General features: G+C 37.0%; 1 pseudogene; it reads left to right on the top strand.

The window, feature by feature from the left end:
- The first annotated feature begins 12,876 nt into the window (after positions 1-12,876).
- LOC122890597 lies at positions 12,877-12,990 on the top strand (annotated as a pseudogene).
- The last annotated feature ends 1,682 nt before the right edge of the window (positions 12,991-14,672 follow it).

Below are 14,672 nucleotides of genomic sequence, written 5' to 3'. Positions count from 1 at the left end.
CCAATCCATAAACATTCACCAAAGAAATTATCCTCAGGTGAATAAGCTGTGGTGACATCCTGAGACTGAGAATTTTAATATGGGCTTTCTTTAAGTGTCTGAATAGCTTCTGGGTATCTCTTATTTACTGATTATCTTAAGTTATCTGGATGCCTGATTTAACAGAAAATTGTCTTTTCTCCCCATGTACACAATTTAATGAATTGAAACACCACAGTAAAATTAAGCCAATATTTCTTCTTCAGAGAAGCCACCCATCAATTTTCCACAGAAGACATATTCCTCACACTTTCAGAACTCATAAACAGAGGTTCTCCATATAGAAACACTGTCCACAATTCACACCAGGTCTTTCATTACTAGACAAGGGAGTGTGAGTCTCTCAGTGGTCCAAAAACATACATGCATTTACTTATCTGTATCACAGAAGCATCACTTCCATTGTCAAAACTGAATGTCTTAACTGGTTAAGATAAAAAAAAAATTAAAAAAATAAAAAATGGTTATGATAGGCACTGAATTGGTTAAGATAGGCATTAAAACTACAGTAGAATTGTTTATTTTTCTAGAATTAATTTTCATTTCAAAGGGGCTATGCATATGGATTAAATAATTGTATGCTTCTGTTTGGTACCTAAAATATTTAAAAATAAGATGAAAAATACTTGGTGGGATTAAATATATAAATTAAAGTCCACATCTTAGAGAAGACCCCTTGAGAATCAGATGTGCTCTGTACATTTAAGTTGCCATTTCCTCAAAACAGCTCAAGTTCAACATCTAAAGTGCATTTGCTTTCTCTTACACAAAATAAAATTTTCTTATCTCATGTACCCTATCTTCCCAGTTCCCTGAGATACCCTTAGTTAATCACCGAGTTCTTTTTCTTAAAATAGTACATCCAGCTGGCTATGTTTCTCTGTAAATCTTACCTCTTTCAGTATGTCTAAAGTAAGTATATTCAGTGTAACCAAAATACACTGATTTTTTTTTTTTAATCCTGTAGAAATTCTGCTTAAAACTTATTTGGTTTTATCTCTTCCATTTCTTTGCTAAAGCTTTCTGGCTTTTCATTCATTTCAAGAGTGAGAAGGAATGCATTAAATATAATAGATTTTTCTTCTCCTTGAGAATGTTTTAATCTATGATTGATAGTTGAAACCAAAAAAGTTAACATTGTTTGAAGGTGTTTTTAATATATGAGTCTGAGTATATAATAAATAGGACCACTGAAACAAAAGGGGAGAAAACAAAAGAACTTGTAGTGTGGAAAGTTTTCTATATCCTATTTGAAGTGGTCCTCCATAGAGTCCATATTGTAGCTACTAAATAACAAGAGCTGTAGTAACAACCGAGACGAAAAATCACTATGCAAAATGGTGAAGTAAAACACACAAAGGATACATTAAAAGAGAATACTAGAAACCATTCATCTATCTCAAAATAAGGCAGGAAAGTGGAAATTGTTGGTCAAAAAGAAAAGGAAACAAAAAGAAAACAGTAATACAATGCTAACCCTGAATCCAAAGGTATCAGTAAGTCCATAAAATGTAACTGGTTTAAGAACACCAATTTAAAGACAGAAATTGTTAGAGTGCATTTAAGTATGAACCAACTCTATTTTGTCTACAAGAAATTCAGTGTTGGGGTTCCTGGGTGGCTCAGTTGGTTGGACAACTGCCTTCTGCTCAGGTCATGATCCTGGAGTCTGGGATTGAGTCCCACATGAGGCTCTCTGATCGCCAGAGAGTCTCTTTCTCCCACTGTCCTCTCTCCTCTCATTCTCTCTCTCTTTCTCAAATAAATAAAATCTTAAAAAAAGAAATTCAGTGTTAATATATAGCATAAAATAAGGAAAGAAAAAAAAGATATATCATGTGAATTAGTCTGGGATATCTAATGATACAGAGCCAACTGGGAATCTCTTTCTAAACAGATGATAGATGAAAGATAGATAGATTCATAGATATATAACAAATAGAGAGATAGTTATTATATATATATATATATATATATAGAGAGAGAGAGAGAGAGAGAGATTTCATATCTATTTATAGATCAATTGATTTTATAAGGAATTGACTCATACAGTTATAGAGCCTAAGAAGTCCTATGATCTCTAGTCAGCAAGCTGGAGACCCAGGATAGCCTGTGGTATAATTTCCGTCTGAGTTCAAAGGCCTGAGAACAAGGAAAGCCAGCCAGTGTGTGTACTTTCCAGTTCAAACCTGAGTGTAAAGGCAGGAGAAGGCTGGTGTCCCAGATGGATGACAGACAAGAGAGAGAATGCTTCCTAACTCAGACATTTTTTTAATCAGGCAGGCATTCAGAATTGGATGAGGTCATCGCTTCTTGGCCTTTTGGCTAAGATCAAGTGCAAAATTGGAAGAGGCCTACCCATATAAGGGATGACAATGCTTTACTGTCTATAAGTTCAGAGATCAGTCCATCCAAACACCTTCATGGACACAGCTGAATAATGTGTAACCAACTATCTGAGTCCACATATTTTGGCCTAATTAAGCTGATAAATAAAATTAACCATCACATTATGCAAGTTCTAATCAAAAGTAAGCTGGAGTGCTATAATAATGTCAGACAAAGCAGATTTCAGAGCAAAGGAAATCATGAGGAATAAAGAAGAAAATTTCTTTACAAAACGATAAAAGATGAAATCATTGAAAAGACATACCAATCTTAAGCATGCATACAACTAACATAATGGTTCAAATACATGAAACAAAAACTCACAAAATCTTAAGCATGCATACAACTAACATAATGGTTCAAATACATGAAACAAAAACTCACAAAAATGGAAGAAGAAACTAGATGAATCCACAATTATAGCTGGAGAACTTAACACTTCCCTCTCAGAAATTGACAGAATTAACATAGAGAAAAATCAGTAAGAATATAGAAGAACCAAAAAAATACCATCAGTCAACTGGATCCAGATGATATTTACTAACAGACATTTACAGAACACACCATCCAACAACAGAATAATATACATGCTTTCAAGTGCACATAAAACATTCACCAAGATAGGCTATCCCTTTACTCATAAACCAAACTATAACAAATATAAAATAATTAAATCATAAAGAGGTATTCTCTAATAATAATGAAATTAAACTAGAAACCAATAATAGGAAGATAATAAGAAAATCTTGAAAATAAATAATTAAACAACAGGGGCATCTGGGTGGCTCAGTGGGTTAAAGCCTTTTCCTTCGGCTCAGGTCCTGGGATCAAGCCCGCATCAGGCTCTCTGCGAAGGGGGGAGCCTGCTTCCCCCTCTCTCTCTGCCTGCATTTCTGCCTAATGTGATATCAGTCTATCTAATAAATAAATAAAATCTTTATAAAAAATGAAATAAACAACGGAGTTTTAAATAATCCATAGTCAAAGAAGTCTCAAGGGAATTAATAAATTTTATTAATTGAGCATAAATTAAAATGCAGTACATCCAAGTTTGCAGGATGTAGATAGAGCAGTGTTTAGGGGAAAGTTTTTAACATGAAATGTTTATATTAGGAAAGTTAAAAGTCTACAGTGAGTAATACAAACTTCCACCTTAATAAATTAGAAAGTGCCAAGTAAACTCAAAGCAAGGAGAAGAAAGGAAATAATAAATGTAGAAATCAATGAAACAGAGAACTGGGAAACAATAGAGAAAAATCAAAGAAACTAAAAGCATGTTCTTTAAAAAGAACAATAGAATTGTTAAATCTGAAGCAAGATTTATGAAGATAAAGAGAGAAGACACAAATTACCAATATTAGGAATGAAAGAGAATATCACTTCAGATCCTGTGGACATGAGAAAGATATCTGCAGGTAACATAATTGTCCATGTAGAAAACCTCAAGAAATGTACAACTAAACAAAATAACACACACACACACACACACACAACCCTCCTACAACTAAAAAATGAGTTTATCAGGGCTATAGGATAAAAGGTCATCACACAAACATTAACTATATTTCTACATCCTAGCCATGACAATTGGAAACAAAATAAAAAATGACATTGCATTAACTTTGCGTGGGTACAGATGGTAACTAGACTTAGTGGTGATCAGCACTGCAGTGTATATAATTGTCAAATCACTATTTTGTACACATGAAACTAATATAAATTATATTTCTATTATTTTCAATAAAAAATAAAAATAAGTTTAAAATAAGTAGGGGAGGGGTGCCTGGGTGGCTCAGTGGGTTAAGCCTCTGCCTTCGGCTCAGGTCATGATCCTGGGGTCCTGCGATTGAGCCCCACATCGAGTTCTCTGCTCACCAGGGAGCCTGCTTCCTCCCTCTCTCTCTGCCTGTCTCTCTGCCTACTTGTGATCTCTGTCTGTCAAATAAATAAATAAAATCTTAAAAAAATAAAATAAAATAAAATGAGTAGGGGAAAAACATAAAATATTGTGTCACCACTTTTATTTTATTTATTTTATTTTATTTTATTTTAAAGATTTCATTTATTCATTTGACAGAGAGAGAGAGAGAGAGAAAGAGAACAAGCAGGAGGAGCTGTAGGCAGAGGGAGAGGGAGAAGCAGGTTCCCTGGTGAGCAAGGAGCCTGATGGGGGGCTTGATCCCAGCACCCTGGGACCATGACCTGAGCAGAAGGCAGATGCTTAGCAGACTAAGCCATCCAGGTGCCCCTGGGTCACCACTTTTAATGTAGAATTCTTCACATTTTATAGTACCATTTCCCCATCAGTTTTAACAACGTTAATGCAATAGTAAGTGTAAGTGAAGGGATGTGACGCAAAAAGATTATAAAGAAAACACACACAAGCAACAAAACTAGGTAAGTTTAGTCAATAGTCCACCATACTGTGAAGAGAAAGATGTCATAGTTAATGCCACAAAGTGGAGGAGTAGAGTTATTATACTCATATTACCTGGGAAAGACATGGGTGAGCATCCTAGGATTTTTACTGGAAATGACTCCGGCTTTCAGGCAAGAAGTACAGATTCCTGGGAATTTTGCTAATCTAGATTCTATTCCCTTTTGTTATGACCATTTAAATGTAACCTTTACAAAAAGTGCATTAAGCAAGACAAAACATGTCTGGTATCTGTATTTTGCCTCAGGAATTCCTAACTTCTGTTCTTTGATACCCCCTCACATGTCAATTTCTTAAATTCTCCTTCCAAATTTAATTTCTGTTTTTCAGCCACTGAAGGATTCCTGTCCCTTTGGTGAGGTGGCCCCTCTGTAATTCACACTCACCACTAAACCTCCCATTCTATGTTGGAAGAGATCAGATGAACCCAGGTAATCAACGATCCATTTTAGTTAATGATATAATCATCAAAAATATTTACATTCTTATCTATAGTGCTGTAGAATCTGGTGAGACAAAAGCAGTAGCATTATCCTTTATAAATAATCAAAGAAAAAGCAAAACTTTCAATCTTTCTTTTGAAACAGAGTAATTAATTTCCTACCTAGTAAAAGAAACATGGAATTTGGAAATACACCAACAGGTACTTAAATATAAATTTTGCCTTACATTTGCATGTTTTTGGAAAACTAACTTAGAGGCTCAGTTGCTTTATAATAATACCATAATAGCCACCAAATTATAGAGTTTATATGAGGATTAAGAAAGATAATAATTTTGCTAAAGAAACTTGAACAGTTGGAACATGAGGTGAATTACAAACTACTATAAATATTATTTTTCTGTGGCATTTGTAAAGCACTTTCAAAATAATCCTGCTATTAGGTAATATGCTCTATATTCCATTTTGTCTAAACAAATGGTCTTGCCTCAATTAATTGATATGGAAGTATACTGGACTTATCAATTTATAGTCTTGAGTATTGACAAAAGTATGATAGAAAATCCTTTAAAGTTATATTACACTTTATAAAAGTAAAAACAGTGAAAGCTTACAGGTATCTACATAAATTATTTTGAAAAACTATACAGGTTATCTTTTTTTAAAATTTTTTTAAGATTTTATTTATTTTATTTGACAGAGAGAGAGATCACAAGTAGGCAGAGAGGCAGGTAGAGAGAGAGAGGGAAGCAGGCTCCCTGCTGAGCAGAGAGCCCGGTGTGCGGGGCTGGATCCCAGGGCACTGAGATCATGACCTGAGCCGAAGGCAGCGGCTTAATCCACTGAGCCACCCAGGCGTCCCAACTATACAGGTTATCTAAAATGTTTACTGTGGTATGCTTTAGTGTGTTCAGTTTGATGCTCTTGTTTGTTTTCTGTGATGGATTAGATTTTGTACCTAAACTTTATTTTAAAAATAAAACTAGTTATTTTACTAGTTATAATTATTTATTTTCTCTTTAATAGTATTAGTATAGTTATTTGCTCTTTAAAAGTATTAGTACAGCAAAGAAGGAAAATTTACAATAGAGGGAAAATGTACCTTTAGTAATTATGGGACTTAGAACATAGGAGTGGTTGAAGAGTTCAAATTTTAAATAGGTTTCTACCATATTGTCCAATTTACCTGCTCATACTACTGTTGACCTGATGATCTGAGTAAGATTACATTACTATTGTTTTTCATTTACAGCAACACACCTGAAAGGATAGACTTACAAAATTCACAAGAGGCCAACCTATTAAGAAGAAAACATTAGTTATAGCGTAGGAAATGAATGCTTTCTGTGTCATGCCACCATAAATAATATTAATAAACATTTACTAAGTATTTAGTTCTGTTCAAAGAGGTCTTTTTATTTTTTAGATTTTATTTATTTATTTGAGAGCAAGAGTGAAAGAAAGAAAGCATGAGCAGGGTGAGGGGCTGAGAGAGAAGCAGACTCCCTGCTGAGCAGCGAGTCCCATGTGAACTTGATCCCAGGACGCTGAGATCAAGACCCATGTCAAAGGCGGATGCTTAAGGGACTGAGCCACCCAGGTGCCCTGTGCAAGGAGTTTTATGTACATTTCAAAATTTAATTTTCACAATAATCTAATGAGAAAGTTATAATTATTACCTAACTTTTGCAAACATTTCCAGCGATTTGCAGATCCAATGCCAAAGCTGGGGTTTGAGCTAGCTGACATCATGTCTAGACTTGAACATGAGAGTAGAGCCATATACAACTTCTTACTGCTTTTCAATCCCTGAAAAGTCTGTGGAAAGTCTGTGGCTTACCTTAAAAGCTGAAAGTATCTGCATAAACATATTCTGTAATTCTCTAAATATCCACTACTTATAAAAATTTCCCATTCATTTGGAGATTGGTTAATGTATCTGTTTTGCTCTTTATAAAATTATTTGGCAATTTGAGTAGTTCCTCAAAGTAATGAGGGATATACTAAAATATTTCAGAGGGGATCATTTATGCACTGAGAGAGTTTGTCTCAGTGTAACTATGCACAATTTAGTGGAGAACCATTTTACTTCTTTAACACTTTTACGATCAGAAAAACTATGTTAGATGTATTTACAAAGATAAATTACCCCAGGTATAAACTACGTACCATAAAAAATTGTAGCTGCCCTATTTTGATTGATAGGGATAGATTCTTACCATCTTTTCTAGTAGTGTTCTCTCTTCCTCTTTAAAGCCTTGTCACTGGGGCCCTGGATGGCTCAGTGGGTTAAAGCCTCTACCTTCAGCTCAGGTTATGATCCCAGGACCCTGGGATCAACCCTAGGATCAACCCTGGGATCAAGCCTGGCATCAGGCTCTGTGTTCAGCAGGGAGCCTGCTTTCCCCTGCCTCTCTGCCTACTTGTGATCTGTCTGTCAAATAAATAAATAAAATCTTAAAAATAAATAAATAAAGCCTTGTCACTATAATTCAACTGTGCTATAACATTCATGATGCCTATAATTCCACTGGGATGTGAGAAGCCCATAATATGTGAATTGGGACAGTTCTATCATATTGCCTTGGGCACTGTGTACCTTGTATGCCTAGTTTATAGAAATGACACTAACTCTGTGCTTTCTGTGTAAGACATAAGAGAAAGATTCTGTGTTCTGAATCGTGGATTGAGGAAAGGTCTTAAATTTTGCTGTTGGTGTCGACAGTGACTTTCTACCTTAATCCAAAATTATCAAGTGATACTAAGTTATAATAGGAGTGATTTATCTTTTCTTATTTTTATTTTTTTTTGGGGGGAATGATTTATTTTTGAAATGATTTTGTCAATTCACAATACTGAACTTTGGTTGGAATAAATAAGATAAGAATAAGGTCCCAGCCTGCAAGAAGTTCATCCATTATTTTGATAAATTGCCTGAAAAAGAAATAAATCTGGGATCGTAATAACTGTTTAATGGAAGAGGAGAGATAGAATCAGTACATGGCATAGATAGGAAAAATTATGATAGACCTCACTGGAGATTTTGTTTGTGAGTGGTGGGATTTAACTAAGTCTTTGACTATCTAAGGGAAGTAAATGGTATAAAGGGTATATGTACTTCCAAAAAATTTTTTTTTACCTAATTGAGGCAGAAAATATCTACTAGATCAAAAGTGGGTTTTTTTTTGTTTTGTTTTGTTTTTACATAGCAGAACTCTTCTTCCCTGCTTTAGTTGTGGTCTATATTACCTAGAAAACTTCACAATGAAGACGTAACATGTCCCTCTCAGTAAACTGAACTGAGTAGTCAGTTTATCTTCTCATTATCATTTTCAGCAGTGCAGCCTAGCATATCCTCAACATTAGAACCTTGATTAACTGAACATTTTCATTCTTTCAACACCGTTCTAATTGTGATTTTGGAATATAAAGGAAGAATAAGTTCCTTGCTCATAGTCAAATGGAGGAATATTGAAATGTTACCAGATGCAACCTTAAGGATGTGTGATTTGCAAATTGCAAACAGAATACATAAAGAATACTATGTAAATATCTTTTTAAATAAGGGAAAATTCTTAATTATAACTATTTTGTCTCTTTTGTCCTTTCCATTTATATGCTAAATAAGGCTCTTCACACACAGGTTACCTAAAGTATATAAAGTGTGCTTGGGGAGGACAAGATGGCGGGGAAGTAGGAGGAGGCGCCTCTCCAACCTGCCTAAAGTGAGCTGATTACCTACCAAAGAACTCCAATCACCCATGAAATCAGCCTGAGATCAGAATTATACACGTCTGGATCTCTACAGGGGCAGAAGACACCAGTGGGCAGGTAAAGCAGTGTGGGAATGGCGGACTGATATTGGAAGATAAACAAAAGGGGGAGGGAGCCCCCAGAGGTGACCGGTTGGAAAGTAATAACCCCAATATGAGTGAGAGTGCCCTGCATCTGGGGACCAGCATTAACTTGGAGACTGGTTGAAAGCACTCCAAAAAAGCAAAGGATTGGGGGGGGGGGGTTGTGGGAATCGGGGCAACTAGGGACGGGGCTTAAGTCCCTGGTCCTGGGACAGCCTCCCCTGGCGCTGAGCCAGAGAGAGTGCGGCGGAGGAACCAGGTCTTGGTTCCTAAGCCGCCAGCGCGCCCGAGAACGTGTGGGGTCCGGCTCCTGTGAGGGGATGGGAGCCACACCAGATGGCAGAATGCTGAGCCCTGCTACAGAGCCTGAGACACGTGTTCCCCTCACCCTCTCCTGAGAGAGGTACAAAGGCCCAGCTGGCACCCTTTGATATGCGCCATTGTTTCAGAGCCTAAGACGCATGCACCTAACTCTATCCCCAGAGAGATGCGTGAAGGCCCAGCCTGGTGTTTTTGGACCTGTGCCCTGTTCTCAGAGCCTGAAACGCGTGCACGACCCACAGCCTCCCCTGAAAGAGGTGCGTGCAAGCCGGGCACTCTTAGACCCAGACCCAGAAAGACCAGGCACGCCCAGCTGGGGCCAGCAGGAAAATCTCAGTGTGCGATTTCTGCTTGAAACCTCTCTGGCAGTCTGGAGCTGCCCAGATAGCTGCTGCTGCCGTGGCTTTGGGTACAACCAAAAAGATCCTGCATCCCCAGGAACAGCGACTCAGAACCTGCTTTGCCAGCAGCCAAGGGGGAACTTACTTGGTCTCTGCAGCCAGACTGAGGCTTCTCTCTGAGAGGGAGGTCAGGGTGCAGTTTGTTTTCCTCTAAAACTACAAAAACCATCAAAAGCGGTCAAGGGGAGAGAAAAAAAAAGTGAACAAACATAAAAACCGCCAGAAAACAAAAGCCTGGAAAAAAAAAACAGTTTCCTCAGAGCCCACCCACTTGAGGAAGTGGGAGGACTTAACTCAGGCAACATCACTGACTGAAAACCCACATGGCAGGTCCCTCCTCCAGAAAACAAACCAAGAAAGAAAAAAAAAAAAAAAAAAAGGACAAGAGAGCAACCACCACTACTTCATAGGAAAACTTTTATTTTTTACTCGTTACCACTATTCTGGTTCATTTTATTTTATATAGATAATTTTTTTAACCTATTTACATCACAGTGAGCTGTCCAGTACATCAAATTCCATAATAACCTTCTAACCTGAACTTTTTGATACATACACCTATGTTTTTCTTTTGCATTTCTATTTTTTGAATTTCTTTTTTTTTAAGTTTAGTTTAGTTTAGACTAGTTTATTCCTTTTTATTTTTATTTTCTAATATTCATTTAGAGTTAAACTTCAAAGTAATCCCCTTTCCACAATCAATTATAGCCCTATAGGTAAAGCAATTTTTAATCCCCCTTTATCTTAGGAAAGTTGAGTCCTTTAACAAAGATATCAAGATACATCCAGGAAGAATCAAAACAATCTTCCTCGCCCACACAGAATTTATAACCACTCTCCCATCTTTTTCTTCCACCAGTGTTTCTGTGTTTGTCCTGATAGTATATAAATCTTACACTTGGGGTTCTTTTTGATGAGGTTCTTCATTTATTTGCATATATATATATATTTTTCTCTAGTCAGATACTTTTATCAGTCTTTTTGTTTGTCTGTTTTTGTTTGTCTACTTCATAAATCTTACCTTGGAGCCCATTTGGGCTGAACTTTCTCTTTCATCTTCCCTTTCTTTCCTGTCTCTCTCTTTTTCCGTTTTCTTTTCTTTTGTCTCTCATTTGGGTGGGGAATCCTGATTGCTCAGAGGTGTTCCAGGTGCACCTTTATTGCACCACGGTCAATACGTCCAGCTACATCTGTTCAGTCATCTCTCACCAAAATGACTAGGAGGAGGAATGCCCAACAGAAGAAAAATACAGAGGATGGACCTTCTGCAACAGAGCTAATGGATATCAACATAGACAATATGTCCGAAAGAGAATTCAGGCAAACAATTACCCAGGCAATAGCTAGGTTGGAGAAAGCCATGGATGACCAAACGGAATTGATTAGGGCCAAGCTGAAAGCAATGAGAGATGATGTTCACAATGTTAGGGCGGAGCTTAAAGCTACCAGGGCTGAGGTTCACAATGCTCTCAATGAGTTTCAATCTAATCTAAATTCTATCAAAGCTAGGGTAACTGAGACAGAAAACAGAATTAGTGATCTGGAGGACAAACAGTTAGAGAGAAAGGATCAGGAGGAAGCCTTGAACAAACAGCTTAGAAACCACGAAAACAGATTCAGGGAAATAAATAATGCCATGAAACGTTCTAATGTCAGAATTATTGGAATCCCTGAGGGGAGGAGAAAGAAAGAAGTCTAGAAGATATAGTGGAAAAGTTCCTCATGAAAATTTTCCCAATCTCGCGAATGGAACAAGCGTTCATGTACTAGAGAATGAATGGTCTCCACCCAAGATTATACATTCCAAAAAAAATCACAACACCTGATAGTCAAATTGAGGAATCATAATTGTAGGTATAATCTCTTGAAAGTCGCTAGGACAAAGAGGCTCCTTACTTACAGAGGAAAGCCCATCAGAATAACGTCAGACCTGTCCACAGAGACCTGGCAAGCCAGAAAGGGCTGGAAAGATATATTCAGGGCACTAAATGAGAAGAACATGCAGCCAAGAATACTTTATCCAGCAAGACTGATATTCAGAATGGATGGAGAGATAAAAAGTTTCCAAGACCAGCAAGGCTTAAAAGACTATGCAACCACCAAGCCGACACTGCAGGAATAATTAAGGGGGGTTCTATAAAAGAGGAAAAATCTTAAAAATAGCATTGAACAGAATTATAGAGACAATCTACAGAAAGAAAGACTTCAAAGGTAACACGATGTCAATAAAAACGTATCTATCAATAATCACTCTCAATGTAAATGGCCTAAATGTGCCCATAAAACGGCACGGGTTGCAGATTGGATAAAATGACAGGACCCATCCATATGTTGTCTACAAGAGAATCCTTTTGAACCTAAAGATACACCCAGACTGAAAGTGAAGGGATGGAGAAGCATTTTTCATGCCAATGGGCCTCAAAAGAAGGATGGGGTAGTGATTCTCATATCAGATGAATTAGATTTTAAACTAAAGACTGTAGTCAGAGATACCATAATCCTTAAAGGGACTATCCACCAAGATGATCTAACAATTGTAAATATCTAATCCCCCAATATGGGAGCAGCCAATTACATAAGAAAACCGTTAATCAAGATAAAGAGTCATATTGATATGAATACAATAATAGTAGGAGATCTTAACACGCCTCTCTCAGAAATAGACAGATCATCCAAGCAGACAATCAATAAAGAAACAAAAGCATTGAATGACACATTGGACCAGATGGACCTCATAGATATATACAGAACATGCCACCCTAAAACAACAGAATACTCATTCTTCTCAAGTGCACATGGAACCTTCTCAAGAATAGACCACATACTGGGTCACAAATCAGGACTCAACTGATACCAAAAGACTGAGATTATTCCCTGCATGTTCTCAGATCACAATGCTTTAAAACTGGAGCTCAATCACAAGGAAAAGTTCTGAAGGAACTCAAACACCTGGAAGCTAAAGACTACCTTGCTTAAGAATGCTTGGATCAGAAGACTATACTTTCAGGGATCATTTCTATAGTTTATTACTAGAGAAGTTTCTCTGAACTTGAAGAATGCTTGGATCAACCAGGAGATCAAAGAAGAACTGAAACAATTCATGGAAACCAATGAGAATGAAGACACTTCAGTCCAAAACCTATGGGATATAGCAAAGACAGTCCTAAGGGGGAAATACATAGCCATCCAAGTCTCCCTCAAAAAAATTGAAAAATCCAGAACAAAGCAGCTGTCTCTACACCTTAAAGAACTGGAGAATCAACAACAAATCAAACCAGCTCCACACATAAGAAGGGAAATAATCAAGATTAGAGCTGAGATCAATGAGGTAGAAACCAGAGATACAGTAGAACGTATCAATGAAACTAGAAGCTGGTTTTTTGAAAGAATCAATAAGATTGATAAACCATTAGCCACACTAATCCAAAAGAAAAGAGAGAAAGCCCAAATTAATAAAATTATGAATGAAAAGGGAGAGATCACAATGAACACCAAGGAAGTAGAAACAATCATCAGAAGATATTATCAACAGTTATATGCCAATAAGCTTAGCAACCTAGATGGATGCATTTCTGGAAAACTATAAACTCCCAAATTGAACCAGGAAGAAATCGACAACCTGAATAGACCAATGTCTGGTAACGAGATTGAAACAGTGATCAAAAAACAAGAGCCCAGGACCTGACGGATTCCCTGGGGAATTCTACCAAACGTTCAAAGAAGAAATAACACCTATTCTCCTGAAGCTGTTTCAAAAAATTGAAGCTGAATGGAAACTTCCTGACTCTTTTTATGAAGCCAGCATTACCCTGATCCCCAAACCAGGCAAAGACTCTACCAAAAAGGAGAATTTCAGACCAATATCACTGATGAATATGGATGCTAAGATTCTCAACAAGATCCTAGCAAACAGGATCCAACAGCACATTAAAAAGATTATCCACCATGACCAGGTGGGATTCATCCCTGGGCTACAAGGATGGTTCAACATTTGCAAATCAATCAATGTGATAGAACAAATTAATATGAGAAGAGAGAAGAACCACATGGTCCTCTCAATTGATGCAGAAAAAACATTTCACAAAATCTAGCATCTGTTTCTGATTAAAATGCTTCAAAGTATAGGGATAGAGGGAACATTGCTGACCTTCATAAAATCTATCTATGAAAGACCCACAGCAAATATCATGCTCAATGATGCTCAATGAAAAAGCTTGCAGCCTTCCCGTTGAGATCAGGAACAAGACAAGGATGCCCACTTTCACCACTCTTGTTCAACATAGTATTACAAGTCCTAGAAACAACAATCAGACAACAAAGAGAAATAAAAGTTATCCAAATTGGCAATGAAAAAGTCAAACTCTCTCTCCTTGCAGATGACATGATTCTTTTTATGGAAAACCCAAAAGACTCCACCCCCAAACTACTAGAACTCATACAACAATTCAGCAACGTGGCAAGATACAAAGTCAATGTACAGAAATCAGTGGCTTTCTTATACACTAACAATGAAAATACAGAAAGGGAAATTAGAGAATTGATTCCATTTACTATAGCACCAAGAACCATAAGATACCTGGGAATAAACCTAACCAAAGAGGTAAAGGATCTGTACTTGAGGAACTACAGAACACTCATGGAAGAAATTGAAGAAGACACAAAAAGATGGAAGACCATTGCATGCTCTTGGATCGCAAGAATAAACATTGTTAAAATGTCTATACTGCCTAGAGCAATCTATACTTTTAATGCCATTCTGATCAAATTTCCACTGGTATTCTTCAAAG

The sequence above is a fragment of the Neovison vison genome, chromosome 11 (genome assembly GCF_020171115.1).
Source record: "Neovison vison isolate M4711 chromosome 11, ASM_NN_V1, whole genome shotgun sequence".
Classification (NCBI taxonomy): Eukaryota; Metazoa; Chordata; class Mammalia; order Carnivora; family Mustelidae; genus Neogale; species Neogale vison.
The sequence above is the reverse complement of the archived record's forward strand: the minus strand, read 5'-3'. Positions and strand labels throughout refer to the sequence as shown.